The sequence below is a fragment of the Scyliorhinus torazame genome, chromosome 5 (genome assembly GCF_047496885.1).
Source record: "Scyliorhinus torazame isolate Kashiwa2021f chromosome 5, sScyTor2.1, whole genome shotgun sequence".
Taxonomy (NCBI): Eukaryota; Metazoa; Chordata; class Chondrichthyes; order Carcharhiniformes; family Scyliorhinidae; genus Scyliorhinus; species Scyliorhinus torazame.
The window spans coordinates 124,742,896-124,759,703 of NC_092711.1; the positions used below are offsets into that span (position 1 = coordinate 124,742,896).

Genomic DNA, 16,808 nt, shown 5'->3' on the forward strand with positions numbered 1-16,808 from the left:
GGTGGAGAACTGGAACATCCTGTCTCCAAACACATCCCACCCTGTTCACACTGAAACTCCCAGGGTGGGGAACTGGAACATCCTGTCGCCAAACACATCCCACCCTGTTCACACTGAGAACCCCAGGGTGGGGAACTGGAACATTCTGTCTCCAAACAGTTCCTGTCTCCAAACACATCCCACCCTGTTCACACTGAGAATCCCAGGGTGGGGAACTGGAACATCCTGTCTCCAAACACATCCTGTCTCCAAACACATCCCACCCTGTTCACACTGAGAACCCCAGGGTGGGGAACTGGAACATTCTGTCTCCAAACACTTCCTGTCTCCAAACACATCCCACCCTGTTCACACTGGGAACCCCAGGGTGGAGAACTGGAACATCCTGTCTCCAAACACATCCTGTCTCCAAACACATCCCACCCTGTTCACACTGAAACTCCCAGGGTGGGGAACTGGAACATCCTGTCGCCAAACACATCCCACCCTGTTCACACTGAGAACCCCAGGGTGGGGAACTGGAACTTCCTGTCTCCAAACACATCCCACCCTGTTCACACTGAGAATCCCAGAGTAGGGAACTGGGAACATCCTGTCTCCAAACACATCCTGTCTCCAAACACATCCCACCCTGTTCACACTGAAACTCCCAGGGTGGGGAACTGGAACATCCTGTCTCCAAACACATCCCACCCTGTTCACACTGAGAACCCCAGGGTGGGGAACTGGAACATCCTGTCGCCAAACACATCCCACCCTGTTCACACTGAGAACCCCAGGGTGGGGAACTGGAACTTCCTGTCTCCAAACACATCCCACCCTGTTCACACTGAGAATCCCAGAGTAGGGAACTGGGAACATCCTGTCGCCAAACACATCCCACCCTGTTCACACTGAGAACCCCAGGGTGGGGAACTGGAACATCCTGTCGCCAAACACATCCCACCCTGTTCACACTGAGAAACCCAGGGTGGGGAACTGGAACTTCCTGTCTCCAAACACATCCCACCCTGTTCACACTGAGAATCCCAGAGTAGGGAACTGGGAACATCCTGTCTCCAAACACTTCCTGTCTCCAAACACATCCCACCCTGTTCACACTGGGAACCCCAGGGTGGAGAACTGGAACATCCTGTCTCCAAACACATCCTGTCTCCAAACACATCCCACCCTGTTCACACTGAAACTCCCAGGGTGGGGAACTGGAACATCCTGTCGCCAAACACATCCCACCCTGTTCACACTGAGAATCCCAGAGTAGGGAACTGGGAACATCATGTCTCCAAACACATCCTGTCTCCAAACACATCCCACCCTGTTCACACTGAGAACCCCAGGGTGGGGAACTGGAACATCCTGTCTCCAAACACTTCCTGTCTCCAAACACATCCCACCCTGTTCACACTGAAACTCCCAGGGTGGGGAACTGGAACATCCTGTCGCCAAACACATCCCACCCTGTTCACACTGAGAACCCCAGGGTGGAGAACTGGAACATCCTGTCTCCAAACACATCCTGTCTCCAAACATCCCACCCTGTTCACACTGAGAATCCCAGAGTAGGGAACTGGGACATCCTGTCTCCAAACACATCCTGTCTCCAAACACATCCCACCCTGTTCACACTGAAACTCCCAGGGTGGGGAACTGGAACATCCTGTCGCCAAACACATCCCACCCTGTTCACACTGAGAACCCCAGGTTGGGGAACTGGGAACATCCTGTCTCCAAACACATCCCACCCTGTTCACACTGAGAACCCCAGGGTGGGGAACTGGAACTTCCTGTCGCCAAACACATCCCACCCTGTTCACACTGAAACTCCCAGGGTGGGGAACTGGAACATCCTGTCTCCAAACACTTCCTGTCTCCAAACACATCCCAACCTGTTCACACTGAGAACCCCAGGGTGGGGAACTGGAACATCCTGTCTCCAAACACATCCTGTCTCCAAACACATCCCACCCTGTTCACACTGAAACTCCCAGGGTGGGGAACTGGAACATCCTGTCGCCAAACACATCCCACCCTGTTCACACTGAGAATCCCAGAGTAGGGAACTGGGAACATCATGTCTCCAAACACATCCTGTCTCCAAACACATCCCACCCTGTTCACACTGAGAACCCCAGGGTGGGGAACTGGAACATCCTGTCTCCAAACACTTCCTGTCTCCAAACACATCCCACCCTGTTCACACTGAAACTCCCAGGGTGGGGAACTGGAACATCCTGTCGCCAAACACATCCCACCCTGTTCACACTGAGAACCCCAGGGTGGAGAACTGGAACATCCTGTCTCCAAACACATCCTGTCTCCAAACATCCCACCCTGTTCACACTGAGAATCCCAGAGTAGGGAACTGGGACATCCTGTCTCCAAACACATCCTGTCTCCAAACACATCCCACCCTGTTCACACTGAAACTCCCAGGGTGGGGAACTGGAACATCCTGTCGCCAAACACATCCCACCCTGTTCACACTGAGAACCCCAGGGTGGGGAACTGGAACATCCTGTCGCCAAACACATCCCACCCTGTTCACACTGAGAACCCCAGGTTGGGGAACTGGGAACATCCTGTCTCCAAACACATCCCACCCTGTTCACACTGAGAACCCCAGGGTGGGGAACTGGAACTTCCTGTCGCCAAACACATCCCACCCTGTTCACACTGAAACTCCCAGGGTGGGGAACTGGAACATCCTGTCTCCAAACACTTCCTGTCTCCAAACACATCCCACCCTGTTCACACTGAGAACCCCAGGGTGGGGAACTGGAACATCCTGTCTCCAAACACTTCCTGTCTCCAAACACATCCCACCCTGTTCACACTGAAACTCCCAGGGTGGGGAACTGGAACATCCTGTCGCCAAACACATCCCACCCTGTTCACACTGAGAATCCCAGAGTAGGGAACTGGGAACATCCTGTCTCCAAACACATCCCACCCTGTTCACACTGAGAACCCCAGGGTGGGGAACTGGAACTTCCTGTCGCCAAACACATCCCACCCTGTTCACACTGAGACCCCCAGGGTGGGGAACTGGAACTTCCTGTCTCCAAACACATCCCACCCTGTTCACACTGAGAACCCCAGGGTGGGGAACTGGAACTTCCTGTCTCCAAACACATCCCACCCTGTTCACACTGAAACTCCCAGGGTGGGGAACTGGAACATCCTGTCTCCAAACACTTCCTGTCTCCAAACACATCCCACCCTGTTCACACTGAGAACCCCAGGGTGGGGAACTGGAACATCCTGTCTCCAAACACTTCCTGTCTCCAAACACATCCCACCCTGTTCACACTGGGAACCCCAGGGTGGAGAACTGGAACATCCTGTCTCCAAACACATCCTGTCTCCAAACACATCCCACCCTGTTCACACTGAAACTCCCAGGGTGGGGAACTGGAACATCCTGTCGCCAAACACATCCCACCCTGTTCACACTGAGAACCCCAGGGTGGGGAACTGGAACTTCCTGTCTCCAAGCACATCCCACCCTGTTCACACTGAGAATCCCAGAGTAGGGAACTGGGAACATCTTGTCTCCAAACACATCCTGTCTCCAAACACATCCCACCCTGTTCACACTGAGAATCCCAGGGTGGGGAACTGGAACATCCTGTCTCCAAACACATCCTGTCTCCAAACACATCCCACCCTGTTCACACTGAAACTCCCAGGGTGGGGAACTGGAACATCCTGTCTCCAAACACATCCTGTCTCCAAACATCCCACCCTGTTCACACTGAGAATCCCAGTGTAGGGAACTGGGACATCCTGTCTCCAAACACATCCCACCCTGTTCACACTGAAACTCCCAGGGTGGGGAACTGGAACTTCCTGTCGCCAAACACATCCTGTCTCCAAATACATCCCACCCTGTTCACACTGAAACTCCCAGGGTGGGGAACTGGAACATCCTGTCTCCAAACACATCCTGTCTCCAAACACATCCCACCCTGTTCACACTGAGAACCCCAGTGTGGGGAACTGGGACATCCTGTCTCCAAACACATCCCACCCTGTTCACACTGAGAATCCCAGAGTAGGGAACTGGGAACATCCTGTCTCCAAACACATCCTGTCTCCAAACACATCCCACCCTGTTCACACTGAGAATCCCATAGTAGGGAACTGGGAACATCCTGTCTCCAAACACATCCCACCCTGTTCACACTGAGAACCCCAGGGTGGGGAACTGGAACATCCTGTCGCCAAACACATCCCACCCTGTTCACACTGAGAACCCCAGGGTGGGGAACTGGAACATCCTGTCGCCAAACACATCCCACCCTGTTCACACTGGGAACCCCAGGGTGGAGAACTGGAACATCCTGTTTCCAAACACATCCTGTCTCCAAACACATCCCACCCTGTTCACACTGAAACTCCCAGGGTGGGGAACTGGAACATCCTGTCTCCAAACACATCCCACCCTGTTCACACTGAGAATCCCAGTGTAGGGAACTGGGACATCCTGTCTCCAAACACTTCCCACCCTGTTCACACTGAAACTCCCAGGGTGGGGAACTGGAACTTCCTGTCGCCAAACACATCCCGTCTCCAAATACATCCCACCCTGTTCACACTGGGAACCCCAGGGTGGAGAACTGGAACATCCTGTCTCCAAACACATCCCACCCTGTTCACACTGAGAATCCCAGTGTAGGGAACTGGGAACATCCTGTCTCTAAACACATCCCACCCTGTTCACACAGAATCCCGGGATTTTGAACTGGGACATCCTGTCTCCAAACACATCCCACCCTGTTCACACTGAAACTCCCAGGGTGGGGAACTGGGACATCCTGTCTCCAAACACAACCCGCCCTGTTCACACTGAGAATGCCAGGATGGATAATTCTCACACACGTTCATTCCTCTCAATTTACCTGTGTGCGACAAGACATTCGAGGTTCACTGGTTAGTTAAGCACACAAGGGTTCCTGGTAGCATTTAATCCAATAATTCTACACATTTTACATGCCCCAGTGACATTATTAATAAAGGGTCAAGTTAAGGGAGTGTCCCCAATGTGATAGAACAGATAGATTATAGAATTATAAAGTAAAGACAATTATTCTGCAACCTCACAATTGGCTGGGTGTTTTGCAGTATGAAAAAACCCACATGTTTGGAAGGTGGAGAGAGGCCAATGTCCAACAGATTCCTTCCTACTGCACATCTGCACCTTACTGTCATAGACATAGAAATGATAGACACAGAATTCTTACAGTGCAAAAGGAGGCCATTCGGTCAATTCAGTCTGCACCGTCCCTCTGAAAGAGCACCCTACCTCGGTCCATTCTCCCAATCTAACTTTGGAACCAAGGGGCAATTTTAGCATGACTAATCCACCTAACCTGCACATCTTTGGACTGTTGGTGGAAACTGGAGTAGCCGGAGAAAACCCACCCAGATATGGGGAGAATGTGCAAACTGCACACAGTCACCAAAGGTCAGAATCAAACCTGGGTTCCTGTGAGGCCGAACTGTTAACCACTGTTCCATCATGCTGCCCGTGTCATAGAACATAGAACATAGAAAATACAGCACAGAACAGGCCCTTCGGCCCACGATGTTGTGCCGAACCTTTGTCCAAGATTAATCATAGATTATCATTGAATTTACAGTGCAGAAGGAGGCCATTCGGCCCTTTGAGTCTGCACCGGCTCTTGTAAAGAGCACCCTCCCCAAACTCACCACCTCCACCCAACACCAAGGTCCTGGGGATGCCAGAGGCGCCGTCGTTCTGACCGAAACTGGGACCAGCCCAGGGGCCGTAACTGGGACCAGCCCAGAGGCCGTACCTTCCATGTGGATGAACCTGCGGCGACTACTCCTGAGGACGTGGAGACGGAGGATGACTGCCTGCAGCTGCATTGTGTGGCAGCTCCCCGTGTGGCCCCCATTAAGGTGACAGTACGGGTCAATGGCCACCCGCTGGAGATGGAGTTGGATACTGGCGCAGCAGTCTACGTGATCGCCCAGAGGACATTCGACCGCATCAAGCAGGGTATACAGACCCTTACACTAACTGACTCACAGGCCAGGTTGGCCACCTACACGGGGGAACCACTGGACATTGCAGGAACTACAATGACCCCTGTTGTCTATGGACGCCAGGAGGGGCGTTTCCCACTTATCGTAGTGCGTGGCCATGGGCCCAGCCTGTTGGGTCGGGACTGGTTGCGCCATTTGCGGTTGCAATGGCAGCACATCCTCCAAACAGTTTCTGGAGGGTTGACTGAGGTGCTAGGACGATACCCAGAGGTATTCCAGCCTGGTATGGGGAAAATAAAAGGGGCCGTAGCCAGTATCCAAGTTGAACCAGGAGCCACACCGCGCTATTTCAGGGCGCGCCCAGTGCCTTACGCTTTGCTCGAGAAGGTAGAAGGGGAGCTCACTCGTTTGGAGAGTTTGGGTATTATCAGGCCCGTCCGTTTTGCTGACTGGGCAGCACCAATTGTGCCAGTAATGAAGCCAGATGCCACAGTTCGCTTGTGTGGCGACTATAAACTTACAGTGAATAGTTTCCCGACTCGACCGATACCCAATGCCTCGCATAGAGGATCTCTACGCGAAACTTGCAGGCGGACTCTCATTCACAAAATTAGATATGAGTCACGCCTACCTGCAATTGGAGCTGGACCCTGCCTCCCGACCATATGTAACGATGAATACACACCGGGGCCTGTATGAATATACACGGTTGCCCTTTGGAGTATCCTCTGCCTGCGCAATTTTTCAACGTGTTATGGAGGGCATTTTGAGAGGTTTACCACGTGTGGCTGTCTACCTAGATGACGTGTTGATTACAGGGACGTCGGAGCAAGAGCATTTGGAAAATCTGGAGGCTGTGCTTAAACGCCTTTCGGAGGCTGGAGTCCGTTTACGTCACACAAAGTGCGTATTTCAGGCAAAAGAAGTAGTCTACCTAGGTTATCAAGTGGACCGCGAGGGTCTGCACCCCGCCGCAGAGAAGGTGCGTGCAATTCAACATGCCCCCACCCCGACTGACACTTCGCATCTTCGTTCTTTTCTCGGTCTTGTAAACTATTACGGGAAGTTCCTCCCCAATCTGGCAACTACGCTGGCCCCCTTACACCTGCTGCTAAAGAAAAATCACACCTGGGTTTGGGGTCAGCCGCAAGAAACCGCTTTCCGGCGGGTAAAGCAACAATTGTCGTCGTCTGGGTTACTAACCCACTATGATCCGGGAAAGCCTTTGCTCGTCACATGTGATGCATCCCCGTATGGTATTGGGGCTGTCCTGTCCCACAAGATGGAGAACGGGGCCGAGCGACCGATAGCTTTCGCCTCCCGCACATTGACTGCAGCGGAGAAGAAGTACGCGCAGATCGAGAAGGAGGGCCTGGCAGTGGTTTTCGCGGTGAAACGCTTTCACCAGTATGAGTACGGCCGCCATTTCACTATCGTGACTGATCATAAGCCCCTGCTGGGACTCTTCAGAGAGGATAAGCCGATACCACCCATTGCTTCTGCACGGATCCAGCGCTGGGCTTTGTTGCTTGCTGCATATGAGTATTCTCTGGAGCACAAACCAGGTACGCAGATAGCAAATGCCGACGCACTGAGCCGATTGCCTTTATCGACCGGCCCCATGTCGACCCCCACGACCGGTGAGGTGGTCGCAACCCTAAATTTTATGGACGCCTTGCCTGTCACGGCATCACAGATCCGTGAGTGGACCCAGACGGAGCCAGTCCTGTCAAAGGTTCGACACATAGTCCTGTATGGTGGGCAGCATAGACAGCTCCCAGGCGAGTTACGGGCATTTTCCTCCAAGCTGTCAGAGTTCAGCGTGGAAGACGGCATCCTCTTGTGGGGGACGCGTGTGGTTGTCCCGGAAAAAGGCCAGGAGCTGATATTATCAGACTTGCACAATGGGCATCCGGGCGTGACCAAGATGAAAATGTTGGCCCGGAGTTATGTCTGGTGGCCAGGCCTCGACACCGACATTGAGAAGGTGGCCCAAAACTGCTCCATTTGCCAGGAGCATCAGAAGCTTCCGCCGGCCGCGCCCCTACATCACTGGGAATGGCCAGGGCGGCCTTGGGCACACTTACATGCAGATTTCGCAGGCCCTTTTCAGGGATCCATGTTCCTTCTACTAATTGACGCCCAGTCCAAATGGCTGGAGGTGCATAAGATGCAGGGGACAACGTCCTGCGCAACAATTGAAAAAATGCGTTTATCATTTAGCACGCATGGCCTCCCCGAGGTGCTGGTCACGGATAATGGCACTCCATTCACGAGTGAGGAGTTTGCTAGGTTTACAAAGATGAACGGCATCCGCCATATCCGCACTGCCCCTTACCACCCGGCTTCAAATGGGTTGGCAGAGCGTGCAGTGCAAACATTCAAAAGAGGCCTAAAGAAGCAGTCTTCCGGATCAGTGGACACGAGACTGGCTCGGTTTTTGTTTACGTACAGGACCACCCCCCCCATACAGTGACTGGGGTAGCTCCCGCAGAACTCCTAATGGGCCGGAGACTTCGCACCCGCCTTAGTATGGTCTTCCCGGACATTGGCGCAAAAGTACGCCGCACACAAGAACGGCAGGGACCGGGATTGTCTCAGCATCGTCCGATTCGGCAGTTTGCGCCCGGTGACCCAGTATTCGTGCGGAATTTTGCTGGTGGTGCCCAATGGGTTCCTGGGGTAACCTTTCGCCAAACGGGCCCTATATCGTACCAAGTGCAAGCCCAGGGTCGTCTCCAGCGAAAACATGTAGACCACGTCCGGTCCAGAAGATCATCCCCGCAAAAGATTCCCCGCCCCCGGAGCTCAGTTCAACAGCGGCAAAGACCAGAAACAAGGGAAGGTAGTCCTCCAAATCTTCCACTGGTGCCTCACTCAAAGCCTGCGCAGGTCATGACGGGACCGAATGGGGACAGAGACGCTGACATGACGGAGGCAGCAGACTCTGACTCCGAGATGGAGACACAGGATGAATCAGAGGGGGAATCCTCGGGTCCACAGGCCGTGGATGTACAACCGCGCCGTTCATCACGGAAGCGCCGGTCTCCGTCTCGTTATACGCCGCCTGATCCAGCGCCACGTGCAAATGGCGTCCTGCCTGCGGCCAAACGAGTTTGACGCCTTCCTTCGCCAGGGCCTACGGTGGATTCCTTGGACTTTGGGGGGGAGGGATGTTATAACCTGCCTACTGACAATTGGCTGGGGACTAATTACTATCCCACAATCCTATGGGAGTATGAACTTCCCCAATGAGGGGGGCGGAGAAACTCCTACTATAAATAAGCTGGCCAGTCCAGGAACCAAGAGGAAGGAGAAGGTAGCAAGGGAAGTTACTGCTATGTATATATTGTTATAGTAAAACTTTATTATTTTGTATCCTTAAAACTCGTGCTGGATTCTTCGGGGCCCTTACAAAAAAGTCATTAATGAAAATCACAAACAGCAGAGGACCCAGAACTGATCCCTGCGGTACGCCACTGGTAACTGGGATCCAGGCTGAATATTTGCCATCCACCACCACTCTCTGACTTCTATCGGTTAGCCAGTTCGTTATCCAACTGGCCAAATTTCCCACTATCGCATGCCTCCTTACTTTCTGCAGAAGCCTACCATGGGGAACCTTATCAAATGCCTTACTAAAATCCATGTACACTACATCCACTGCTTTACCTTCATCCACATGCTTGGTCACCTCCTCAAAGAATTCAATAAGACTTGTAAGGCAAGACCTACCCCTCACAAATCCGTGCTGACTATCCCTAATCAAGCAGTGTATTTCCAGATGCTCAGAAATCCTATCCTTCAGTACCCTTTCCATTACTTTGCCTACCACCGAAGTAAGACTAACTGGCCTGTAATTCCCAGAGTTATCCCTAGTCCCTTTTTTGAACAGGGGCACGACATTCGCCACACTCCAATCCCCTGGTACCACCCCTGTTGACAGTGAGGACGAAAAGATCGTTGCCAACGGCTCTGCAATTTCATCTCTTGCTTCCCATAGAATCCTTGGATATATCCCGTCAGGCCCAGGGGACTTGTCTATCCTCAAGTTTTTCAAAATGCCCAACACATCTTCCTTCCTAACAAGTATTTCCTCGAGCTTACCAATCTGTTTCACACTGTCCTCTCCAACAATATCGCCCCTCTCATTTGTAAATACAGAAGAAAAGTACTTGTTCAAGACCTCTCCTATCTCTTCAGACTCAATACACAATCTCCCGCTACTGTCCTTGATCTACCCTCGCTCTAGTCATTCTCATATTTCTCACATATGTGTAAAAGGCCTTGGGGTTTTCCTTGATCCTACCCGCCAAAGATTGTTCATGCCCTCTCTTAGCTCTCCTAATCTCTTTCTTCAGTTCCCTCCTGGCTATCTTGTATCCCTCCAATGCCCTGTCTGAACCTGGTTTCCTCAGCCTTACATAAGTCTCCTTTTTCCTCTTAACAAGACATTCAGCCTCTCTTGTCAACCATGGTTCCCTCACTCGACCACCTCTTCCCTGCCTGACAGGGACATACATGTCAAGGACACGTAGTAACTGTTCCTTGAACCTGTTCCTTCTGCTTGGAGCAATGTAGATCGAATGATTCACCATTTATATATCACAGAATGGAGGGGAAGGGCATATATCATAATCCTACAAAATAGAATAATATAGAACAGTGAACATTATCCAGTCCCACTCCCCAGAGGTGTTCGGAAAATGAATGCATTAATTGAAAAACAATTCTTTTTATTTTAAATTTAATACCTCAGTTTATAAATTGAATTGTTTGTTTAACTATATTTCCCAAATGACTGACACAGCCTCATATTATTTTTTCTTCTGAGCCCCTGAACTCTTGACAGTGATTGGTAAGTAGTACAGGTCTTTAAAGGTCATTCATTTCCCTCTTTCTGTGTTTGTTGAAGATACAAATCTTCATATCCTCTCATTTTGGACCTATTGTGGACAATGTTTCACTTTATTGTTCTTTAGGTAGACAACGTAAAATTTTGATGTCATCAGGGTTTTTCTATAATTTAGAATTCCTACAGTGCAGGTGTCAATTGAGTCTGCACCAGTCCTCTCAAAGAACACCCTACCTCCCCATCCCCGCTTAACTTGTACATCCTTGGACTGTGAGAGAAAACGAGAGCACCCGGAGAAAACCCATGCAGACACGGGGAGAAAGTGCAAACTCCACAAGTCACCAAAGTCCTGGAATCAAACCCAGGTCGCAGGCGCTGCGAGGCTCCTGTGCTACCATACTCACCACTGTCTACCATACCGCCTAGGTTCCTAATATTACTGATTTCCGCTGCAATCGCTAAATCAGAGAAATAAATTAAGAATTCCCTGCTAGGTTGGCAGCTGCCATGGCGGGGAGATTACCCGACAGCCCCCGCGGTGGTGAATGTCCTCCGTCCAGAGCACAGGAGAGCAGGGCGCAGGCGCAGCACCGTCTTGTCTTGGAGCATGCGCAGTGAAAGCGATGGGAAGTCTATTGTTTATCGGATCTCCAAACCGGTGAGGATGCGGAAACGCGGAGGGAGCGATGGGGCAGGCAGGTCGATGGGGAGGGTTTCTAAACACCTGGTGAAGGCATAAAACCCCGAATCTGAACCTGCGGATCCCACATTTGCAGCTCCGGGTGTTTTCCCGGAGACAGACCGAGATTAACGGCCGCCATCTTTTTTCAGGGGAGAGAGTGCGCATGCGCCCCTGTTTTGGCGCATTCGAAAGATGGTCCTCGTGTCCGGGTTATTACAGGTGCAGGTGCTGCTTGCAGCTCAGAGAATTCCATGGGCCACGTATACATTCAGTGTGAGAGGTTGCAGTCACGATAGTTAGTTCCCTGCAGCAACTACTTCTCAAGTTTTAAAAAAATATATATTTATTGAAGTTTTTTAACACAAATTTTCACCCTTACAAACAAAAACCCCACCCCCCCTCGTAACAAAATAGAAAGAAACCGCACATAGCAAGATATAAACATGGTAAAACGATATGTTACAGAGCTTTGTACACTGAATTCCTCCCGTCTATGCCAGTTTTCCAGATCCTTCATGTGTTCTCTTGCTCAAATACCCCCCAGGCAGACCCCCCCTTCCCCCCTTCTCCCCCCCCCCCCCCCCCCTCCCCGGGTTGCTGCTGCTGCTGACTGACCTTCATCTAACGCTCCGCGAGATAGTCTAGGAACGGTTGCCACCGCCTGCGGAACCCCTGCGCAGACCCTATCAAGGCAAACTTTATCCTCTCCAGCTTAATGAACCCAGCCATGTTATTTATCCAGGCCTCCACGCTGGGGGACTTCGCCTCCTTCCACATTAGCAAGATCCTTCGCCGGGCTACTAGGGACGCAAAGGCCAGAATGCCGGCCTCTTTCGCCTCCTGCACTCCCGGTTCGTCCACTACTCCAAATAGTGCTAGGCCCCAGCTTGGCTTGACCCGGACTTTCACCACCTGAGATATTGCTCCCGCCAGTCCTCTCCAGAACCCCTCCAGTGCCGGGCATGACCAAAACATATGGACATGGTTCGCGGGCTCCCTGAGCACCTTCCACATCTGTCCTCCACCCCAAAGAACCTACTCAACCTCGCCCCCGTCAAGTGCGCTCTGTGAACCACCTTAAATTGTATCAGGCTGAGCCTGGCACACGAGGAGGAGGAATTAACCCTACCTAGGGCATCAGTCCACAGACCTTCCTCGATCTCCTCCCCCGGCTCCTCCTCCCATTTACCCTTCAGCTCTTCTACGAGCGCTTCGCCCTCTTCTTTCAACTCCTGGTGTATTTCTTGGCCCATTTCAAGACCCTCTCGCTGTCCGTGAAACAGACAGACTTGGCGGCTCGTTAGCCTTGGGCCTCCTCGCCAGCACCCGGTGTGCCCCATCCAGCTCCAAAGGCCTCGAAGGGGCCTCCGCGCCCATCATCGACTTGAGCATCGTGCTCGCATATGCCCCGGCATCGGCCCCCTCCACTCCTTCAGGGAGACCCAGGATCCAAAGATTCTTTCTCCTCGACCTGTTCTCCAGATCTTCGAATCTTCCCGCCCACCTTTTGTGCAGCGCCTCGTGCTCCTCCACTCTCACCGCCAGATCCAAGATCTCGTCCTCGTTCTCATTGACTTTTTTATGCACCTCCTGGATCTTTACCTCGTGGGCCTTCTGGGTCACCCCTAGTCCTTCAATCGCCGACAGCATAGGCGCCAGCATCTCCTTCCGCAGCTCCTCGAAGCAGCGCTTGATGAACTCTTGCAGCTCCGGCCCGCATTCCACTTTATCCCCGGCCGCCGCCATTTTGCCTTTCTTCCCTCGCTTCTCCCGTTGCTCCAATGCTGTTTTTGTGGCCGTTTTGCTTCTGGTCCGGTCCATAAACGATGAAGGGGGACCTCACTCTTCCCTTCCCACACGGAGCGACTTCAAAAAATTCCCGTTGGGGCTCCTCTAGAGAGCCCGAAAGTCCGTAATAGCGGGAGCTGCCGACTCGTGCGGCTTAGCTCCGCATTGCCGCAACCGGAAGTCCTACTTCTCACGTTTTAGTTAGACTTCAGCCCCCTGCTCCTAATCTTTGGCTGCCCCGGTGTGGAGGGACTGGGTAATTCAGAGGATCTTCTCCTGGACTTGCTCTTGGGCCTGGTTAAAACAGCAATTTATAGAACTTGGATGATCAGGTCCCAATTGGTGGTGGGGATTACACTGGTTGAATATAAGAAATAGGAGTCAGCCACGACACCACTATCACTACGCCACTACCTCCTGTGAGATGGCAGTGATGTAGTGGTATTGTCACTGGACTACTAAACCAGAAACCCAGGGTAATGTTCTGTTACCCGGGTTCAAATCCCATCACTGCAGATGGTGAAATTTGAATTAAATAAAAATGTGGAATTAAACGTCTAATGATGACCATGAAACCATTGTCGATTGTCGTAAAAACCTAACTAGTTCACTAATGACCTTTAGGGAAGGAAATCTGCCGTCCTTACCAGGCCTCCCTCATGTGACTCAAGACCGACAGCAATGTGGTTGACTCTTAACTGCCCCCTCCAGGACAAATAGGGATGTTCAATAAATATGAACGAATAAAAAAAAATCAGTCCATTGAGCCTGCTCCACCACTGAATAAATCACTTTACAGTCACCTCCCATAAGAGGCTGCTGGCCTCTCTTCCATGGGCCTGCCTGTGTCTGGGTGGCTCTGGGAGGGAGCATGCGGTGTCCACAGAACAGTTGACACCTTCCACAATCGGTGAGTGCCTCAGAATACAGAGTATTTCAAAGACATTGGTAATGACATTCTGGTTTAGTCAGGAAGATTCACTTTGCTCTTGTTGGGATTTTGTTTCTGATTATTATGATTCAACAACACATTTGGGAAAACAAAAAAAGAAAGAATGTTGCATAGAAACTAGAATTGTCTGTTCTAAATTTCTATCCTGCACTGACAGCAATGACTTTTGTAAACTCTGTTTATAGGATATTAGAAGGAGATGATTTGTGGATGGGGAACTCAAACCAAGCATCACCTTAAGATCTGATAGTCACTTGAATATTCAGGAGCTGAATATCATCAGGCTTTGAAAGTGGAATGAGAAATATTTATCTGTTCTATCTGTGGAAAAGATTTTAAAGATCAGTGTGACTGGAAAAGCCCAAGTCAGGTACACACCAAATGAGAGTGTTCCAATGAACTTACTGTGAAAAGAGGGAGACAACCTGAATAAACTTCACACCATTCACAGCGGGGAGAAAGTGTGCGTGTGTTCTGTGTGTGGACGAGGCTTCAACTATTTGTCCAACCTGGAGAGACTCAAACACATTCGCAACACGGAGAAACCATGGAAATGTGGGGACTGTGGGAAGGGATTCATTTGCCCATCCCAGCTGGAAGCTCATCGACGGACTCACACCGGGGAGAGACCGTTCACCTGCTCCGTGTGTGGGAATGGATTCACTCTGATGTCCAGCCTTCAGTTACACCTACGAATTCACACTGGTGAGAGACCTTATAAATGCTCTGACTGTGAGAAATGCTTTAAAATCTCACCGGATCTGATTAAGCACCAATTTGTTCACACGGACGAGAGACCATTTGGTTGTTCTCAGTGTGAGAAGAGATTCAGACAGTCGCCTCACCTTATCCAACACCAGCGAGTTCACAGCGGGGAGAGGCCGTACACCTGCTCTGTGTGTGGGAAGGGATTCATTTCATCATCCAACCTGGTGAGACACCAACGGGTTCACACAAGGGAGAAGATATTCACCTGCTCAGTGTGTGGGAAGGGTTTTACTCAGTCTTCCAACCTGCTGAGACACCAGCAAGTTCACACTGGTGAGAGGCCGTTCACCTGCTCTGTGTGTGAGAAGAGATTTGCTCGATCATCTCACTTGCTGATACACCAGCAGATTCACAAGTGACTGTGGAGGTTAGATTCTGCTGTTAATCACATCATTTGTTTGTTTTTGTTGCTGTTAGTAACTCCTGTAACTGCGACAGAGTTTCATTATCATAGAATCATAGAATTTACAGTGTAGAAAGAGGCCATTTGGCCCATCGAGTCTGCACCGGCTCTTGGAAAGAGAACCCTACTCAAGCCCACACCACCCTATCCCCATAACCTAGTAACCCCACTCAACCAACACTAAGGGCAATTTTGGACACTAAGGGCAATTTAGCATGGCCAATCCACCTGAATGTGTTCTCGGTGTCCAGCTGGCAGAGTGAAATATGGGCGGCATGGTAGCACAGTGGGTAGCATTGTTGCTTCACAGCGCCAGGGACCCGGGTTCGATTCTTGGCTTGGGTCACCACTATCTGTGCGGAGTCTGCACGTTCTCCCCGTGTCTGCGTGGGTTTCCCCCGGGTGCTACGGTTTCCTCCCACAAGTTCCGAAAGATGTGCTTGCTAGGTGATTTGGACATTCGGAATTCTCCCTCAGTGTACCTGAACAGGCACCAGAGTGTGGTGACTAGGAGCTTTTCACAGTAACTTCATTGCAGTATTAATGTAAGCCTACTTGTAACATTATTAAAGATTATTATTAAACAGGACATCTTCATCTACATTCAACACCTGTTCTTTGAGATGATTTATTTCAAATCAATTAAAGATCAAACTGTCTCTCGGATCAATGAGATCGCTGTCACTATTTCATTGCAATTACTTGGTTACATCAGTGATACTGTGATTCTATTTCAACCTTTACAGCAACATTGCTGTTGACCAATGTGTGCAAATTGTCCTCCCATCAGTTCTAGCATCTCAGGATGCCACAATATTCCATTGCCCGTTCAACTTGGCTGTAAGGGTTAGCCCTGAGCCTGGTAGTAGCTTTACTCATGATACCCAGTTACATGCAAGGTAGAAATGGGCCGGGAATAGAAGTAAAATATTGTGGATGCTAGAAATCTGAAATAAAAACAAAATGCTGGATAAACTCAGCAAGTCTCGCATCATTTGTGAAGAAACCGTTGTTGCTATGGTTTTGGTGGCAGAATGTTAAAGGTGATCATAGAATTTACAGTGCAGAAGGAGGCCATTCAGCCCATCGAGTCTGCACCGGCTCTTGGAAAGAGCACCCGACCCAAGGTCAACCACCTCCAGCCTACCCCCATGACCCAGTAACCCCACCCAGCACTAAGGGCAATTTTGGACACTTAATCATGGCCAATCCACCTAACCTGCACATCTTTGGACTGTGGGAGGAAACCAGAGCACCCGGAGGAAACCCACGCACACACGGGGAGGATGTGCAGACTCCGCACAGGCAGTGACCCAAGCCGGAATCGAACCTGGGACCCTGGAGCTGT

At 51.0% G+C, this 16,808-nt stretch overlaps 1 protein-coding gene and 1 long non-coding RNA gene across 2 annotated transcripts in view; one reads left to right on the forward strand and one right to left on the reverse strand.

The window, feature by feature from the left end:
• Window positions 1-16,808, reverse strand: part of LOC140421804 (uncharacterized) — a 314,633-nt gene that overhangs the window by 146,328 nt on the left and 151,497 nt on the right. The gene's annotated exons all lie outside the window — the stretch shown is intronic.
• On the forward strand, window positions 11,465-16,068 carry LOC140419696 (uncharacterized). The gene is made up of 2 exons (XR_011945985.1): window positions 11,465-11,525; window positions 14,475-16,068. It is a non-coding gene; the product is annotated as an uncharacterized lncRNA (long non-coding RNA).